The sequence below is a fragment of the Solanum dulcamara genome, chromosome 8, assembly GCF_947179165.1.
Source record: "Solanum dulcamara chromosome 8, daSolDulc1.2, whole genome shotgun sequence".
NCBI lineage: Eukaryota > Viridiplantae > Streptophyta > Magnoliopsida > Solanales > Solanaceae > Solanum > Solanum dulcamara.
The window spans coordinates 70,322,745-70,342,476 of record NC_077244.1 but is presented as its reverse complement, the minus strand read 5'-3'; the positions used below and the strand labels follow the sequence as shown (position 1 = coordinate 70,342,476).

The window sequence follows — 19,732 nt, the reverse complement described above, 5'->3', positions numbered from 1 at the left end:
GTAATATTCTCAGTATGAGAAAAGAGGGAGAAACGCATTTTACGGAGTGATCAAAGGGAATAGGACAAGCACAAACTTCAAAAATATATCGACAAAAAAATATTTAAATGACTTTTTGTATTTATTTATTAGTCTTTGCCGTCCAAGTCAACCCATTTTATTGATGGCAGTTCACATGGAAATAAGTTACTACAGTGACACCAACCAAAATAAAAATTAGAATATAAAATGCCAATTATAAGAATTTCCAATCTCAGTTCACAAGCCCCAAAACGTGACTTTCTAAGATACATCATACAAGCTGAATGTCTTTATTAAAACAAGGGAAAACAATTTTAATTTTCTCCATCACCTTTTAAACTTGAGTGATCATTTGAGAAATTTGTTCGAAATTATGTGAAATAGAAAAGAATTCACCTCTGATGAGTGCTTGATTTGTTGAAAAATAGTTGGAAGGGAATATTAATTTCATCAAAACAAAGTATTAGGGTACCACTGCATTCCATGATCACTCTTTGCTACTGCGAATTATTTTCTCCATTTCAAAATAATTGAATTGTCAGGTTGTTTCACACCCTTCAAGAAAAAAAAATTAAGACATCAATTAGACATTGCTTTCCACTTTTATCCTTATTAATTATTGTCAAATTACTCTTTAGAATGACTATACATTAATCAAAGTTTCTTGAACTCATCATATAGGAATTCAAATGAAGGGTAAAAATGAAAGAATATTCTAAAATTATTCTTGAAGATTGAACAATTAAGTTAATTTGAAATATGAAAATGTCTCAACAATTCAATTATTTTTAAACGAATGGAGTAATTTCCTACACAAACATGTACCCACGAAAAAGAGAAAGAACAATTAACATAACTTTGAATAGAGGGAAATTAAAAAAAAAATCTCTTTACACTAGCAACAAACAAAAAAACTACAAAATTGCACCTATAGTATTTTCTGATGAAAAGGCTCCCTAGCTATATATCACAATTACTAGGGGTAAAAAAACTATAATCAATAACGTATATATGGAGGTAAAAAAGAATACTACATTAATGTGATTACTACATTAATATTCACCTCGTGTCTACGTGCATTAATTAATTGTTTTGTCATGGACTCATGGTCTTCAATATTTTGAGACACTAATTTGTAGAAGGAAGTGGAGTACTGGAGCCTGAGGAGTTTATTGAAAGTGCCCAATTGCCAGATATTCCAGGTGTTGTCATATGTTGTCAACTTTGCTTGCCATTGCCATATGGTGATGCACTCATTACCCTGAAATGTGCAATGTGCTTTGTCAGATACCACAGCTATTAAAATTGAAATTTTACCTATCACTATAATTTTAATTAACTAATTATTAAAGCAAGTTAGTTATTATTTTTATCAACTTATCAATTAATGTTTATCGATAAATACCTTATATAAATATTTTTGACACGTCAGTACATAGAACTTAAAATTCGAGCTCTCACCTTTTGTTGCACCTCTCCAAGAACCTAGCCAAGGATGCTTTGCGAGCTTGAGGAACAGCTGTACAAAACAAACAAAACGGGCTATCATTATTGTACTTATGAACTGTATATTAACAAGCCCTAGTACATAAAATTAGTGCCCAAAAAATCTTTTACTTCATAAACCACATCCAATAATTAAATGTACCTGATAATTTATGGCTGGGAGGTCGAAGAGATTCTTGAGAAGTGACGATTTTGGATAGCTTTGTTGTGTTAGAAGGTGATTTCAGGACTCCGATTGATCTGATAAATATTGTTTCATTCGTATTTTTATTAAACAGTACTCCGACAGACTGAGATGTTGTACCACGTGAAGTTATAGGAATTGGGCTGGAAAAATTACTAATCGATATACCATGACAATTGTTTGCGTTAACAAAAGCATGATCAAAAGAAGGAGAATTTCGAATTGTCTGGATTGGAGATGCAGTTGACGATGTTGTACTAATTTGAGTAACAAAAGGTTCATTTCCAGCAAGTAACATAATAGCTTAAGCCTGAAATGTCGAATTAATTTCTGATTAAAATCAATAATAACAAAAAATTGACGAGACTAATAGCATTGTTTACCTTCTCTGGAGAAATATTGTCGTAAACACAGACAGAACCAGCATAAAAGATTGTCAATTGAGCAGGTCCTGATGAAGTTCTGGGTGCACCCCAGTAGTACAAACATTTTTTAAGACTATAAGAGTGTGTCATAAACCTAAAAATAATAATTCAAATACTAAAAGATGTTATTAGGAAAGTATATTGTGTCGTATAAGATGAAAGAGTTGGTACTTTCCTAAATCGACTTTAGTAATGTACCTCAATTCAATGGTGCCCAAAACACCATTGCGTGTTGGAACATGATGTGCTTGGCTTGATGAGTACTGTGCACCAATTTGCTTACTATATGATTTATGAATTGTGTCAATAACTTCAGTAGTTGTGGTTATCGTCACCAATCCAGCTGATGCAAGCCGAAGCCAATCTTAGGCTTATTATTATTATTATTCTCTTGACCCTTGAAAGAAAGGTGGTATTGAGGATGAGCCTTGTTAGAAAATGACTACTGCATTGCCGAATTTCTGGCCTCTTCTGCAACAATTATACCTTATAAGTAACACAAGAGAATAAGATGACATCTTAATATATAGTTTATTTTTTAGATTAACAATTTCATATTGTGGAATGAAGATTACCTATAGAGAGAGACTACAGCTGACCTATATTATAAAAATAAAAATTAAAAAGGTACTAATTTTTTATTCAAACAATATATTAATATTATTATATAATCATCTTTGTAGTTGTTGTAGGGAGGGACGGATCTAGAGACACGTGAGGGTTCACCCGAACTCCCTCGGCAAAAAATTACGCAGTATATATGGGGTAAATTTTCAATTCCACTAAATGGCATGTTGTCTCCATTACTTATCCTCTGATTTCCTTGGCTATAAATGGCCTTGGAGATTAGAGCATGTTGATACACTGAAGAAGAAATAATACATAACTCTTCTACTTCTTTCTTCTGCCGCATAATTCTCTCAACTCTCTCTTTCTTTTACTGTCTCTCCTTCTTATTAATTTGATATGTTTAGTTTATTCTATAACACGTTATCAGCATAGGTCTCCATCACTTCGAGCTATTTTATAAAGGTAACAAAAGGATAAAAATTTAATTTCCTTAAAATGTCGAATATCTCTAAACTTGAATTTGTTGTTCTTGATATATCTGAAAAAAGGCTACTCATCATGGGCATTAGATGTCGAAATACACCTAGAATCGATGGGTCTAGCAAACACCATCAAAGATGAAAATATGACATTTGGTCAAAACCATGCCAAAGTCATGATATTTCTCCGCCACCATCTTGACGAGGAGTTAAAATTACAGTATCTCACATTAAAAGACTCTCTTAAACTGTGCAAGAATCTAAAAGAAAGATATGACCACCTGAAGTTGGTTATCCTTCCACAAGCACATCATGATTGGTTTAATTTGAGATTAATGAATTTTAAAAATATAACTGAATCTAATTCTGCCTTGTTTAGAATTATAGCACAGTTAAATTTATGCGAATAAGAAATCACTGAGTAAGACAAACTTGAAAAAACATACTCCATATTTCTACCCGCGAATATGCTCCTGCAGCAATATCACTAAAAGGGTTTTAAAAAATATTTTGAATTACTTTCTCACCTTCTTATTGATAAACGCCATAACGAATTATTAATGAAATGACTCATGTCATTTTTAAAGACGAAAAATATTTTTTCTACTTGCTTAGAAGAAAAGCAAACATTACTATAATTTCTGGTAATTCAAAAATGATTGAAGGCTCCGGAAGAGCTATTATATTTATGCCTAAGGGGATAAAGATTATTATAGAAGATGCATTATTTTCTTCTAAATCCCCAAGAAACTTGTTAAATTTTAAAGATATCCGCAGAAATAGATATCATGTTGAGACACTAAATGAAATGAATACTGCATAGCTTGGTATAACCAAGAGTGTCTCAAACCAGAAATATATTTTTGAAAAATTACCAACTTTATCGTCTGGCCTATATTATGCAGAAATTAGTGCAATTGAAGCACATTTGATTGTAAACCAGAAGTTTACTAATTTAAATATATTTGTGCTATGACATGATCGAATAGGTCATCCTGGATCAATAATGATAAGACGAATTCTTGAAAATTCAACTAGACATCTGTTAAAAAACCTGAAAATTTTTATGAATGATGAATTTTTATGTGCTGCTTATTATCAAGGCAAATTAATTGGCAGACCATTAACCCTGAAGGTTGGCATCGAATTTCCTGGCTTTTTAGAGCGTATACATGAGAATATATATGTGGACCTATTCATCTACCTAGTGGATTGTTTAGATATTTTATGGTCCTAATAGATGCATCATCAATATGGTCTCATGTGTGCTCTTATCATTTCGTAACCTGGTGTTTGCGAATTTATTAGCACAAATAATAAGATTAAGGGCGTGATTCCCAGATTATCCAATTAAAGCTATTCGCCTTGATAATACTGGATAATTTACATCTCAAGCTTTTGATGATTATTTTTTATCAATTGAGAAAAAAATTGAACATCCTGTTGAACATGTTCATACTCAAAATGGCCTTGCAGAGTCATTTATTAAGCGTCTATAATTGATAGCAAGACCTCTACTTATAAAAATAAAATTGTCGATTATTGTTTGAGGTCATACTATCTTACATGCAGCAGTACTTGTACGTCTCAGACTGATAAATTCTAATAAATACTCTCTGTCATAATTAGATTTGGTCATGAGAAATATAACCAATCTACGATTTTTTGATTGTCCGGTATACGTACCTATAGCGCCACCACAACATACAAAGATGGGCCCTCAACGAAGGTTGGGCATATATATTGGGTTTGACTCACCCTCCATAATTCGCTACCTTGAATCATTGACAAGAGACTTATTTGCTGCTCTGATTTGCAGATTGTCGGTTTGATGAAATAACTTTTCCGTAATTAGAGGGAGAGAAAAAGGTTTTTTCGTAATTAGAGGGAGAGAAAAAGGAACTCGAAAGATAAATTGCATGAAAAGTTTTATCACTATCTCATTTTGATTCACATACTCGCACATGTGAGTAGGAGGTTCAAAAGATCATCCACTTACAGAAAATAGCAAATCAAATGCCAGATGCATTTACTGATTTGAAATGGATAACAAAGTCACATATCCTTACAGTGAATGTGCCTATCCGGATTGATGTTCCAAAAGAACCATCTACTAGTATCATCGCTTCTGAATCTCAAATACGTCTAAAGTGTGTTAGACCATTGGATTCAAAGTATAAAAATCCTAGAAAAAGAAGCATGAGAAATAATAAAGATAATACTACAAAAGAACCTCTCGAAGAAGATCAATGTTTGAGTAATCCTGATATTCCTGAAGAAATCAGTGAACCCGAGACTTAAGTGAATGAAGAACTTTCAATAAAATCTACCCGTGATGAGATAAGTTTAGATCAATTGAAAATTACGATTGATAATATTTTTGCATATAATGTTGCACTTAACCTCATGCAAGATAGTGAAAGTCTTGAGCCTAAATTCATCGAAAAATATCGACGTAGATGTGATTGGCCAGAATGACAAAAAACAATTCAATCAGAATTAGGCTCACTTTCTAAACGTGAGGTTTTTGGACCTGTAGTTCAAACCCCTGAAGGCGTAAAATCATTTGGCTATAAATGAATTTTTGAGTGAAAACGAAATGAGAGAAATGAAATTGTAAGACACAAGGCACGCCTTGTTGCACAAGGATTCTCTCAAAGACCCGGAGTCAACTATGAAGAAACATATTCACCTATAATAGATAGAATAACTTTTTGATATCTCGCCAGTTTAGTTATGTACATAAAAATCTTGAAATAAATCTAATGAATATAGTTACAGCTTACCTTTATGGTTCACTTGGTAATGAAATTTATATGAAAATCTCAGAAGAATTAAAATTGTCTGAAGCATGTACTAAGTCTCAGGAGATGTACTCAATCAAATTGTAAATATCATTATATGGTCTGAAACAATCAGGTTCGTATGTGGTATAATCGGCTTAGTGAGTACTTGATAAATGAAGGTTATATAAATTATGTTATTTTTCCATGTGTTTTTTATTAAGAAAAGGAAATCAGAGTTTGTTATAATCGCCGTTATGTTGAAGACATAAATATCATTGGAACCTCTGAAGAGGTCCAAAAGGTGATTGAATATCTAAAAAAAGAATTTGAGATGAAAGATTTTGGAAAGACAAAACTTTGTCTGGGTCTGAAAATTGAACACCAATTTACCTACACTAAGAAAATCTTAAAACAATTTTACATGGACAAAGCACATCCATTAAATACTCTAATGGTTGTTCGATCACTAAAAGTGGATAAAGATCCATTTCGACCTGCAGAAGCGAATGAAGAACTTTTTGGTCCTGAAGTACCATATCTCAGTGTTATTGGTGCACTTATGTATCTTGCTAATGAAACCAGACCTAATATAACATTTTCTGTTAATTTGCTGGCAAGGTATAGTTCATCTCTAATGCGAAGACATTGAAATGTTATCAAACATATTTTGCGATACCTAGAGGGTACCATTGATATGAGTTGTTTTTATACTAACAAAGGTTGTGCAGACCTTATTGGTTATGCAGATGCAGGTTATTTATCAGACCCACATAAAATTCGATCTCAAACAGGCTATCTATTTACATATGGAGGAACTGCTATATTATGACGATCTACAAAACAGTCTATTATTGCTACTTTTTTAAATCATGCTAAAATAATAGCAATTTATAAAGCAAGTAGGGAATGTGCGTGGTTGAGATAGATAATACAGTTCATCAAAGAAAGATGTGGCCTGAAAAATAATGTCAAAATACCCACAGTTATATTCGAAGACAATGTCGCGTACATAGCTCAATTGAAAGGTGGCTTCATAAAAGGAGACAGAACGAAACATATATCACCAAAATTATTCTTCACACATGATCTCCAGAAGAATGGTGATATTGATATACAACAAGTTCGTTCGAGTGATAATCTTGCAGATTTATTCAGAAAGGCATTACCAACATCAACTTTTAAAAAGTTAAGATATAAGTTGGAATGCGTTGTCTCCAAAATATCAAATAAAATTTTCATCAGGGGGAGTAAAATACGCGTTGTACTCTCTTTTTCTTAACCAAGGTTTTGTCCCACTAGGTTTTCCTGATAAGGTTTTTAATGAGGCAGCAATCAAGGTGTATTACCAGATGTGTGTACTTTTTTTTCCTTCACTAGGCTTTTTTCCACTGGGTTTTTCCTAGTAAGGTTTTAACGAGGAACAAGATCTATGAGTGTTCAGGATAATTATGTATATTATTTCTTGTAAAGTTTTTAATGAGGCACATTATACATGGACATCCAAGAGAGAGTGTTATGGAAGAACAAATGTAATGGATGTTCCACTTTCATTAGTGGTACCCACTAAATGGCATGTTGTCATTTCTCCATTACTTATCCTCTAATTTTCCTGGCTATAAATAGCCTTGGAGATTAGAGAATGTTGATACACTGAAGAAGAAATAATACGTAACTCTTCTACTTCTTTCTTCTGCCACATAATTCTCTCAACTCTCTCTTTCTTTTACTGTTTCTCCTTCTTATTAATTTGTTAAGTTTAGTTTGTTTTATAACAAAAAGTTCCATTTTCAAAAGCTAAATCACTTTTCTTTCTTCTGAAATCCCTAAATCACTTCTTTTGTTCTCTCTCCTCCCCCCCCCCCCCCCAAAAAAAAAAAAAAACTAAGAGCCAAATATTAAAATAATCTCACATAATTTTATTATTGTTTATTTATTTCATACCCAAAAAGTTGTTTCTTCAAGGTAATCTCTTCTCTCCATTTCTTTCAAAAGTTTGTCCTTCTTGATTAAATTTTGGCTATCTTCATTCTTAAGTTGTGAAACTTTAGAGATTGTTTTTCTACTTCTTTCTTTGATAATTATAAATAGATTTATAATTTATAAACCATTTGAATTTTAGAAATCGAGAATAAAAACTTCCTCAACTTTGTTAAAGATTGAAGAAAAGAGAAACTAAATTGAAATTGATTATGGTTACTTATTGTTTAGTAAATTTTAGTTCTATGAACATTAAAATTGAATTTTTAAATTAGAATGATTTAGGAATTAAGACATATATTGCTTTTGATAATAATAATAATGGGTATTCTCCCCCCCCCCCCCCCCCCCACACACACACACACCCCACACTTTTTCTCCTTCTTTGAAACCCCCAGCCCAAGCCCAAGCCCAAGCCCAAGCCCAATGTAGTTATCCCTTCTCCTGCCACCTCTCTCCCACCCCTTTCTTCCCTTCATTGTCATCTTCTTTTTTTTTTTTAATATTTTCTTTTTTCTTATATAAATTAATGATAGTAAATTATTTATTAGAAAAAATTAAATTTTATCATTATGTTCCCAAATTGAAGTTAATTTTCTTCAATAATGACAATTAAAATAAAAATTGAAGCTAATTTTTTTTCAACAGTCAATACTTGAAGTTAATTCTTTTTAATAATGGCATTTTCAATTATACCTTCAAGTTCCACATCTTTTATCAACAAGATTTATGTATACATCAAAAGTAAAAAGTTGATGCAACTTTCTTAATTTTTGGGTGATTAATTTATTGTTTGATTTTATAATTGTGATGCAAAAAGATCTTTCAATAATAAATAAAAAGAAAATTTTAAAAAAATTAGATATAATTTTTATGTGTCTCTGACGTGGCATTGATATGGAGTTGATATGGCACTGACATGGTACTGGCTAGGCGCGTGTGTGATGTACTTTGAGTGATATTATAGTGTTAGGGTAAGATTAAATTCACTTGAAAGTTATTAAGTGCACTTAAATGCCCATAAAATTAAAGTTTAGATGAATTTGATGTATTTGCTCTTTATTGTTTATCGTTATTCCTGTTCATGGACCCTAGTTTATTTACCATGTTAGGCGACTTTATCCGAGCGCAGCTCATTAACTCGTCTCTTTAATTTATAATTTTGAGTTTCAGTTTTATGTGCAGTAAATTTTAAAATGTTTATATTATTAATTAATGGCTTAAAAAATAATTAATAATAAATTATCATATGATAAGAATTAAGAGCTAACCTCTTATTTAACGTAAATAATAGTAGTACTATTAACTAACTGCTATAACAGAGTAAAGGTTGATTTACTTAATTATTCTTTTATAGTTCATGATTTAGATTTTATTCTTATTTTTGTAAGCTATACAAATATGATCCTTGAAAAATTACTCTTTCTGATAATATTAGATTCAGATATTATGTGATTGACTCATATATTGTTCAATTTATTAACAAAATATTAAATTGTCGTGTAAGATTTTTTCATAAGATTTTCAATTTATTCAAAAAGAATATTAGTTGCAAGAAAAATAAACATGACATTTACTTAATAGTTATCCCAAGTAAGGGATAATAATCGCTTGTAATTTTAACAGATTAAAGTAGTAATAGTAATCTTAAAGATGCCGTACATATAACTTAAATCCTATAATTTGGGTTCGCCAAATAGACTAATGAAAAAGCTAGTTCATAGATGCATGTTACTAATAATGTACTATATATATCCAACTCAGCCAGAATGCAAAAAGTAAAACACGTGGGAAGAAATCCAACGTAATTGTAGACATTGAAACATTTTCGTGATTTCTTTTCAAGAAAATATAATATAATTTATATAGCTAGGCATCAATTATGGATATGTAGAATAGCCTCGATTTGTAGAGTCTTATAAAATTTAAATGTATATAGTAATAAACACCAAAATCATAGTATTCACAAACACGATCACTGTCCCAACAACAATATACATAATGAAATCTCATAAGTGTTTTTGGAAAATAAAGAGGTTGTTTGTGATACTCAAGTAAAAGCATCACAAAGCTAAAGAACAAAAATGCTAAAGAATAGCCGTGACTCCAACAAAATAATATGATAATAAAAGTACAACCTAAATAATAACGAAAATGAAATAACAAGAAGGGGAAAGAGTATATATATACCGGCCAGGTGGATCTGTGGCCGGTTCTTCAAGGATTTCTTGTTTTACAGTCAATCCCATGAAATCTCTCTCCATTTGATCTAATAATTCACTGCAACAACTTGATAAATATGTGATTAATTATCAAGGATGGGAACGAGGCGATCGCGTAGAGCTGTATTTGTCGAGGCAACGTTGGATCGAAATAATTAACAAGATATATATTGATACTGCGAAGTTGAAGCGAAAATTGTAAGAGAAATAAGATATATAGAAAGATTTAAATGAAGCTTCATTTATGAAGATTCGTCTCCTAAGCATTCTAACCCGTCGAAATAGCTCACGTTATTCTTTATTCTAATTTCAACGTATTGTAATTGGTCTTGTTCATTAATAATTAGGCAAATTGTTTTTCCTTTATGTTTGATTATTCAAAGTATGGTACATATTTATGATTAATGGTAAGGGACAACTTAATTCTATACTATTCTTCAATAATTTACAACAAATTAAATTGTAATAGTGAACTTACATATGTTGAAGCAATTAGTATTAAAGGTAGTACTGTGACTAACAAAGTTCTGCGAGGTGACTGTGTAAAAATTATTTATATAATCAGATCAATTAAAATTAATAATTTCTTGGGAATATGTAAAAAAATAAAATGACAAGCAAAATAAAGAAAAGAATTAGCGAAATTCACGATATAATGTACAATTACAAAATTTTATCCTACTCCATCTCGTTTATTAGTGATGTGGAAAGTCAAACTAATTCAACTTAGATAATAGTTATAGGTCTAATTAAGTAGTTCTTGATATAAATCTGGATCGCTTAATTATAATTATATAACCATCTATTAATTTGACAAATAATTTCTTGCTTTAAAAATTGCAAAGAGGAGTTATTTACTACAAGTAGCATGTTACGCACTAAAAAATGCTTTTTATTTTTAAGATTTAATTTGCATATTTATATGTATTTAGTATCCATCAGGAAATAATAATTGAGGGCAAATTTTCATTAGACTTCTTTAATCCTCCACCCTACCAATTCCCATTTAAATAATTCACGTCCTTTGGAAGTGATTGAATATTTATATTTTAATAGGTCATCCATGAATTAATAATTGGATAAATGAAATAGAAAAACTGTTAAAATAGTTTAGTTTTGAGTCTAATAGAAAATGATGTTTTCTTAGAAATTTAATCCTTTCGCAGTTGTTCAAAGTTATGAATTGTTTTCTCTCAAAATAAAATAAAACTCAAGTTGCAAATTTGCACGGAAATATGAAGAACAAAAAGGAAATTAAATAGAAAATAAATTTGGTCCTCAATGAATTAAATTATTTGACTGAAAGAAGTCAAGCGACGATAATAACGCAAAAGGAGACTCTTTTCTCCTCGACTCTTAAAAGCTAGATTGTAAACTTTGTATATAAGCACATACATCTTCGATTTTCTATTCAACGATGGACAAATGAACTGAACATGCAAATAGAAATAAATTAATTTCACCGTGCAAGTTAGAGAAAAATTGTTTATTGATTTAAATAAAATAAAGAACACCAACCGTTCCCAAAGTAGTATATTCGAAAGGACCATTCCAAAAGAAGCAAAAATTGTTTTTTAAAGTAATGTGTAAAATAATGATCAACATGACTACATGACTACTAACCACGAAAAATATTTTTAAAATATCTCATACACGCCACCCATGACTATCTTTTAATATTTGTGTTTTAATTAAGAAAAGTGCATTATATTAAAGATATTACATGATTCCCATTCTTAAAAGTTGTTAGGTGATCAAGTCTAATCACCACATAAAAAAAGGAAGATATATATTTTCATTTCAAATTTCTAGTTGTTTAATCCATTCTTATTTAAAAAATTACTAAAAATTTGTTTCAAAATGATTGCAAAGATGGGGAGAACGAACAATTTAAATCATTTAAGTTGGTAGAAAATGAACATCTTTGATCTTTGTTAAATATTTAATAAATTATGGTTATTTTATTTAAAAGGTATGATGAGGAAAAAAAGGATAACATGAACTCACATGATTCACAGATATATTTTTTTGTAGTTTCTGCTATTTCATCTATTATTTTTTAGGAGTTCAGTATACTTTTTAGATGTATTATTTTTTTTCGCGTCTTGGTATAGTTTTTGATGTTACGATTTTAAAGATTTAATAGGACTTAATGATTTTATCGTTAATATTTTTTCACAACTTCCATGAAATATAATAATCATAGTTTGCAATATATATATTTGAGGGGACAAAAAATGCTCACTTTTAAAAAAATCAAAACTATTCAAAAATATATATTTAGAAAACCATTTTGGATATACCCTAATGTAAGATCAGACCGTTATTTTTTATTTTCTCTAAAGGTGGCCAATAAATTCTCAGCTAATGCCATATATATATATCTAGCAAATATAATTAATTATCTTTTATCGATCTATCAAATATATAATTTGCTCTTTTATTATGTGGATAAGAACTACAATTTGAGTAATAGTAGTTGAATGGAAGTCATTTTATTTTTATTTTTCTAAAAAAAAAAAGATATCTTCAAATATATCAAGTTATTCACTCACGAACTTTAAAAATTATGATTAGGTGCAGAACCCATATTGTAATGAACATGAGATAGCCACATGTGGAGTGTTACTATTTTTGTAGATTTATTTTCCTTTTAATAATTTCAGTGACGATAAAATAAAAATCACATTGTTGTTGGTGAAAACCGAGATGTCGTCGTTTTTTGTGGGTAAATTTACAAATAATCACTTTTCAATTTATGTAATTGAAATATAATCACGATTATGGAATTTGAGATGTCACGAGTAAGATTTAAAGGTATTATCATAAAATTTCAAACTTTATGACATGATTATTTTTTAATTGCAAGAAATTCACACATATAATTTTTCCTTGTTCCTCGTAATTTTAATGGACAAGTGAAATAAACAAATTATCTTTTAGTACATATCTTCCATTTTCCTTCTCTATTACACTTCCTTTCTTTCTTGGTTAACATACAAAAGATTAGAATTTCCAGACTTTACACCTTTCAAAACATTCATTCTATAGTTTTTAACATCTGGGCCATGTTTACTTGTATCGTGGGCCAGGCAACTGCAGGCTAGCCCATGCAAATATTGCTATGGAATATAGATGTAAAGGGGTGATTTACCAGAATAATGGTGTCATGAACTTTTGATTCCGTTTGTCGAAAACAAATTCAAGATTAACAAGTTTTGATTTTTGACCTTAAAGATTTTTTCTCGTGTGTCGAGCGGGTGTCAAAAGTTCAATACTGTCCGTTTCCAGTTCAATTATTATTTCCCCCTAAAGAAGTGAATGAATTCGATTAGTTTTGAAATTAAGGATTATTTTCAAATAGTAGTCATAAATTAATTAAAGTGACTATTTGGGAATTTCTTCCTATAACGTGTAATATATGCTGGACCAGATTTTTTCCTTTCTTGACTTGGTTTGTGGATCAGCAATAGGAATTATTTGTTTTTTTTCAATTCATGGTTTTTTATTGTTATTTTTTTTTTTTAAGAATTGATCCAAGGTAGCTATTTTTAGGGTTATTACTCAAAATATAATCAGTGTTTACAAAATGACAACCGTAAAAGTGGGATACATGTGAAACTCATCCGGAAATTCAACATATTGTGCATGCTTGTAATCTAATGATCATCAGTAGAAGTATCTTGATTAAAGGTAGGGGCAATTAAAGGTAAGTGATAATTATCTTCTGAAAAATGTAAAACTTCATTAAAAGTAAGGGTAATTATGGAAAAAAAAATTAAACATTTATCATAAACTTTAAAAAATTTCAATTATTTTGAAGAATTAAAAAAGACTTAAAAATTCGCTTAACATGGAATAGAGGGAGTATGTGTGAGTTTGATTAACCACCACCAGTTGTCACGATTCAAAAATAGACGTGATGACACTTGTCCTATCCCACCATGGCAAGTTAGCCTAAATCCAACATATGCGAAAAATAATGTGAAAAAAATCAATAGATTATATAAACAGAAGTGGAAGTCTTTAGTAATCTCAAATAACCCTCAAAACCTGGTTGTCAGGTGTACAAGTCTCTACTAAATACAGAATGTCATAATAAATACAAGTCTCAAATGTCTTTGTTTCTCAAATAGAACAAAGCATAATAAAAGGGACAAGAGAGTGTGTCTCGAAGTCTCTTCGAAGCCTTGACTGAACAGAAAAAGGAAACTACTCACAGTTCGGGCTAGGAGCCTACACAAGTGTAGAAGTAAGGAGTTCAGTACCAAACAACACAATACTCAGCCAGCCAACTAACAAAACAAGGCAAATCTAATAAATGACTAGAATTTCTTTCATCCCAACCGAACCTCTTCAACTACAACCTGCACGAAAATCATCTCAATCTAGAGCACAATTCATAAGGCATATAGGTAAACAATAGCTCATCAACATCACCAAATAAGCCATATCGATATTAAGTATGCAATCACAAAGACAACAAGGTGTATACACAAATCTCAAAATTCAGACAGGTATCAAATGTATATCAACCACAAGAACACCAAGAGGAAAATACAAGTCTACAGACAACCCATGGAGAATAATTATGTCCATGTAACGTGCCACGGAGAGTGCGACCCGAAACCTATTTCTTATCATTTCCACAAAGTATCTCATCTCAATTGTGCCACGGAACCAATGCAATATGCATGTTCACACAGTTAATGAGAATACGATCATGTCAATAACAACATAAAATTTTATATCAAGATAGTCACGACACATTTCCAATAACGAGTCAATATCATTAGTCACATCATGCACATCATTAGAAGTAATCAAATTTCCGTTTCATTAACCCTTTTTCACATAATTAGGATCAATGAGTGAGCAAGTGCTTCAAGTTAATTTCAACCATCAATAATGAGCAAGTTGACAATTTCATTAAGTTTACATCACAATAAGCTATCAAGCATTTCATCAAATTCATATCAATTTCAAAGTCAAAAACTTCACATTTTCGATCACAACCATAGCACACATTGCCTTTTTATTTTTCCCATTCTTTTATTAAGTTCAATTTACATGAATTATAATCCACCATCTCATTCTCATTATTATCCAACACATACAAGAAAGAAAATTCGAGGATTTTACAAGACTTACGGAGTTTTAAAAGTTCAATTGTCTCAAATAATTGAACAATCACTTTGAAACTTAAGCCTTTCATAACGATTTCGAATGATCAAAATGTATTCAAATACATAATCGTCATAAGAATACGAATCCAATGACACCCATATTGTTATATTTATTTTCGACTAAAAATCAAATCAAAAAGTCACCTCGAGCCTCCGAATTCGAATCTGAAATTTTCTTTCAGATTATGTTCATCTGTAATAAAACAAACTTACATGTCTAATTACAGCTAAAAATCGATCGTTATTCTACCTCCAAATCAAGATTTTATGCTAAGAACCCTATGATCATATTTTCTAATTTCAGCATTATTTATCCACAAATCTACTTTATAAATATGTTCATAATTACATAAAAATTTAATGAAAAGAACGAGAATAATTACTATAACGCTTTGAAATAAAAATCTCCATTTTTCTCTTATCCTTTCTTTTTTCACCTCTCTTTTCTTTTTCTTCCTCCGTATTTTTTTCCTCTGTTTCTGCAGACGCCATTAAGCCATCAAACCTTATATTCCTTTTTTTTTTAAAAAAAAAGCCTAATTTCTCTCCCTTTTTATGTTTATTTTCATTATTATTAGTAATAAAATAATTTTTTATTTAATTTGAAAATCATGCCATTCATTCCCACAACCATAAATTATTTATAAAAGCTACTAAAAAGGCTAAAAATAGAAAAATCAAATAAAATTCACAAAAAAATTCGAAGGATCAAAAACTAAACTTTCGAATGGCATTTTGGCAAATCTACAAATTAGGAATAATTTTCAAGTCACAGACTAATCCATGGACCAAATCTGCATCGAAACTCTCTAAACCATAGCATAACTATCAGGACAATCTTTCATCACATAACCACGAGAGAATTATGAACCAATACCGGCTACAATCAGAAGTAAACCTGAACCAACCACCATAAGCATAATATACATACCATCACAAATCTTGTCAAGATTTTATTCTCACAATCAAATCTTTCCACTAGTTTAAGCTATACAAATCTGATTTTTAGACATTGGGTACTCATCACTGAAGAATATGATCTATCTAAATCAAATAAGAAAATGATCTAATAACCTCTTAGCAAGTGATACACCTAAGCATAGAAACCTCTAACAACACTATTGAAAATGGTAGATCAATAATTGTGATTGTAAACAACCCTTAAGAACGGCAGAATTGGACCCAAAGATCCCCACATTCAATCACACAAAGCCAGAACGTGACCTCAACGGTGAGATGAATATTAAAATTGCCAAACAATTATAAAAATCCATGGCAATTCTTCTATAATTCACATAAGTGAGGTGACACGTGTAAGACTATTGGAAAACTTCTACTAGCCCAGTATAACACTAAATCTGCCATAACTTAAATGACTAAGTCTGTATAAGCATCCTTCCCTACCAAGAGGGCATTGCAAGATCGGTACAACAGATTCACCACTAGGGATCCATACGCAGAGAAGGCAACACCCTTGTTCATAGGTAGGGAATCATACTCTAAAACATGTCTGAAAGAAAACATGTGATCCCTTAAGAATGTATCGAACCAAGAGCCAACACCACAAGGTACTTTCTCTATAGTGCCCATATCAATTAGTCTGGTCCCCATTTCAATAGTACATATACTCGATTTATTGAACCCCACATGCTCTCACATAACTCCTCTGAAGTCAACACTCTTAATACTGACAAACATCATTGGCCACCTACCTTACTCTTCAACCATCTCTAGTATCAAAGTCTTCTTAGCAAATACATTGTTACCTCTAAAATTTCAAACTATGGCTCTCTCCCTCCATTTAAGCATTTCATGGCATATACGTGTCCTATTCGAGGATGATAGCACTATTCTAAAATTGATAATACTTTTCTATTGAGATAAGCTATTGAATCACTCCCAATGACAACTCCACGCAATATTTCACATACCAAGTTTCAACTACCATTCAAAATATCATATACCTCATGACAAATCTTAGAGAAATTCTTAGTCACCCCGATAATTCTACATACTAGGAGCACATAACCTTTATTTACTCTCTAGTATATATGTAACGCATCACAACAGTCTGTCTAGTCCCAACAACAGAGTAATATCAATTCAACTCGAAATCCTCAATAACCATGTGAAATTGTATCCCATCTTATAGTGCATCCATAAGTCACCTACCAAAATTTGAACAATCTTACCCCACATAAAACATAGAATTCTCTATGCCCCACTGCTTGTCACCTGAACCAAAACCAAGCCTTCCGAAAGTTGTTGATACACCCATCATAAGTCGGTGTCGAATCATCCATGTTGCATTGTCATAACTAAACATTAAGGAAAAAAATTCATATAATCCTCAACTTTGAACCACGGATCTATACATGAGGTCGTGTTTCTTCAGATCTCTTAATTTGTATCTATCACACAATATTGCTAGGACATTTGAATTCTTAACTCGTACTCATGACCCAGTCCTAATTCTTTGAACTCCTCAATGCACAAGACTCTTGTTTTCTTCCTTAACTCATTTATCATTATTATTTTTTCTCCAAAAATTCATAGGATATTACCCTTTACTCTAAACTAAAATCTTCAAATAAAACACTTCATTAAGCTTTCTATCAATCACAAGTAATAACTCTACATCCAACACAATGCACAAGTCCTTCTAAATGCTCAACAATCGATACAATCCCTTATTTCTTACTTTGCCAATCCATATCTTGACAAAATCCACTACCACAAATACATACTTACTATGCAAAACCTGAATTTCAATTCAAACTATGTAAACTAGTCCCCTTATCCATTGACATTAGCCCATACCTTGAAGATTTTATGAAATCACATACCTTAGTTTATTATCACAAACCTATCTAAATATTTTACCATGCCCCTCAATAGAAATTCAATCGTACCAGTTACCAAACTCAAAACCACAAAAGAGATTACCACCACACTCGAGTTAAACGTCTGTAAACTTCTTTCTCAAATCTTATCCAATAGTTTTTCTTTTTACCTAGATGAATTACACGTAATACTATATAATCAAGCAAAATCGATAGAACCACGTGTCTCTAAATCCTATTCTCCACTCTTGAAGCATACTCAACCCTACTGATGAACACTAGATACTATTATAATAATCAGAGCGAGACAAACAAAGCCACGTCATCCCACAAAATCGATCTTATAATTGATATGATACTTCAAATCCAAGATATACCATCCAAATTCAAGATATTATGCTAAGAACCCTAGGGCCATATTTTCTTATTTTAGCATTATTTCTCCACGAATCTACTCTAAAAATATGTTCATAATCACATAAAAATTTAATGAAAAGGATGAGAATAATTACCTTAACGCTTTGGAATGTATTTTTAAATTAAAAGATAAATAGAAAAGTATTTTTAGACCAAAAGGTAGATGCTTTTTCTATAGTTCGGGAGTATTTTTGGTCATTATTCGTTTGTAATATTTTTGACTGTTAGAGATAAGGGTAAAACAGACTCCAAAGATTGACGTCGGGGGCATTCTAGGCCCGATAGGTAGACGAAGGACATTTTTATAACAATTCACATAGTTGAGGGATATTTTAGGCACTTAAAATTTATCTTCTTTGATCATATTTAGTTAGTTACTTATATAATTACGAAGACGTTAATTTTAGATTTTAGAGATTTTAAAGTTACAGATGATAACATTCAATTACCAGAATCTGATTCATTAAATATTGCAACTAATTCTCTCTTATTAATTGTACTCCTAATACCTAAACCTCACCATTAATGCTTAACACCTGTGTTACTATTGGCGATTGGTGTTTTACATTAATTTTACATGTTTTATGTGTGTTTCTTCTTAAAAGTCTTTTTTTAATTTTCTGTTTGGTGTTTGATTCTCTTTTGAGACTCGATTAATTTATTTTTATATTAAAAATTCTTCTTTTGAAAGTAAAATGCTTTTTATTAAAAGTAGTTTTATTTCAACGTTCAAATTCAATCCTTAATAATGATTTATTAAATGTAAGGAAATTAATTTTCAAAACTACTTGTTCACCTAATTGTGAGGTTTTGGACCTAACTACTACAAACATATGTCAAAGTTATTGTAAAACTGTTGGGGAATTTAATCAAAACGTAGGGAAGGCGAAGTCATTGAAGAAAAAACAACCATTTTTAGTATTCTTTTAAATGGGGCAAACAAATACTATAATATTTAAAATTTGTTTAACTTTTTATTTTTGTCAACATTTTTTGGTCTCATGTCATCTGATCTCATTACTAAGATATTTTTCTTTACTACAAATGTCAAGCATATTGCAAATGTTAGTACTCCTTTGGTTAAAATTTACTCTCTTTCATTTTGGATTTTACTAG

At 30.8% G+C, this 19,732-nt stretch overlaps 1 pseudogene; it reads right to left on the bottom strand.

The window, feature by feature from the left end:
• Positions 1-1,149: 1,149 nt before the first annotated feature.
• LOC129900137 (protein TIFY 6B-like) lies at positions 1,150-10,212 on the bottom strand (annotated as a pseudogene).
• Between the last annotated feature and the right edge of the window lie 9,520 nt (positions 10,213-19,732).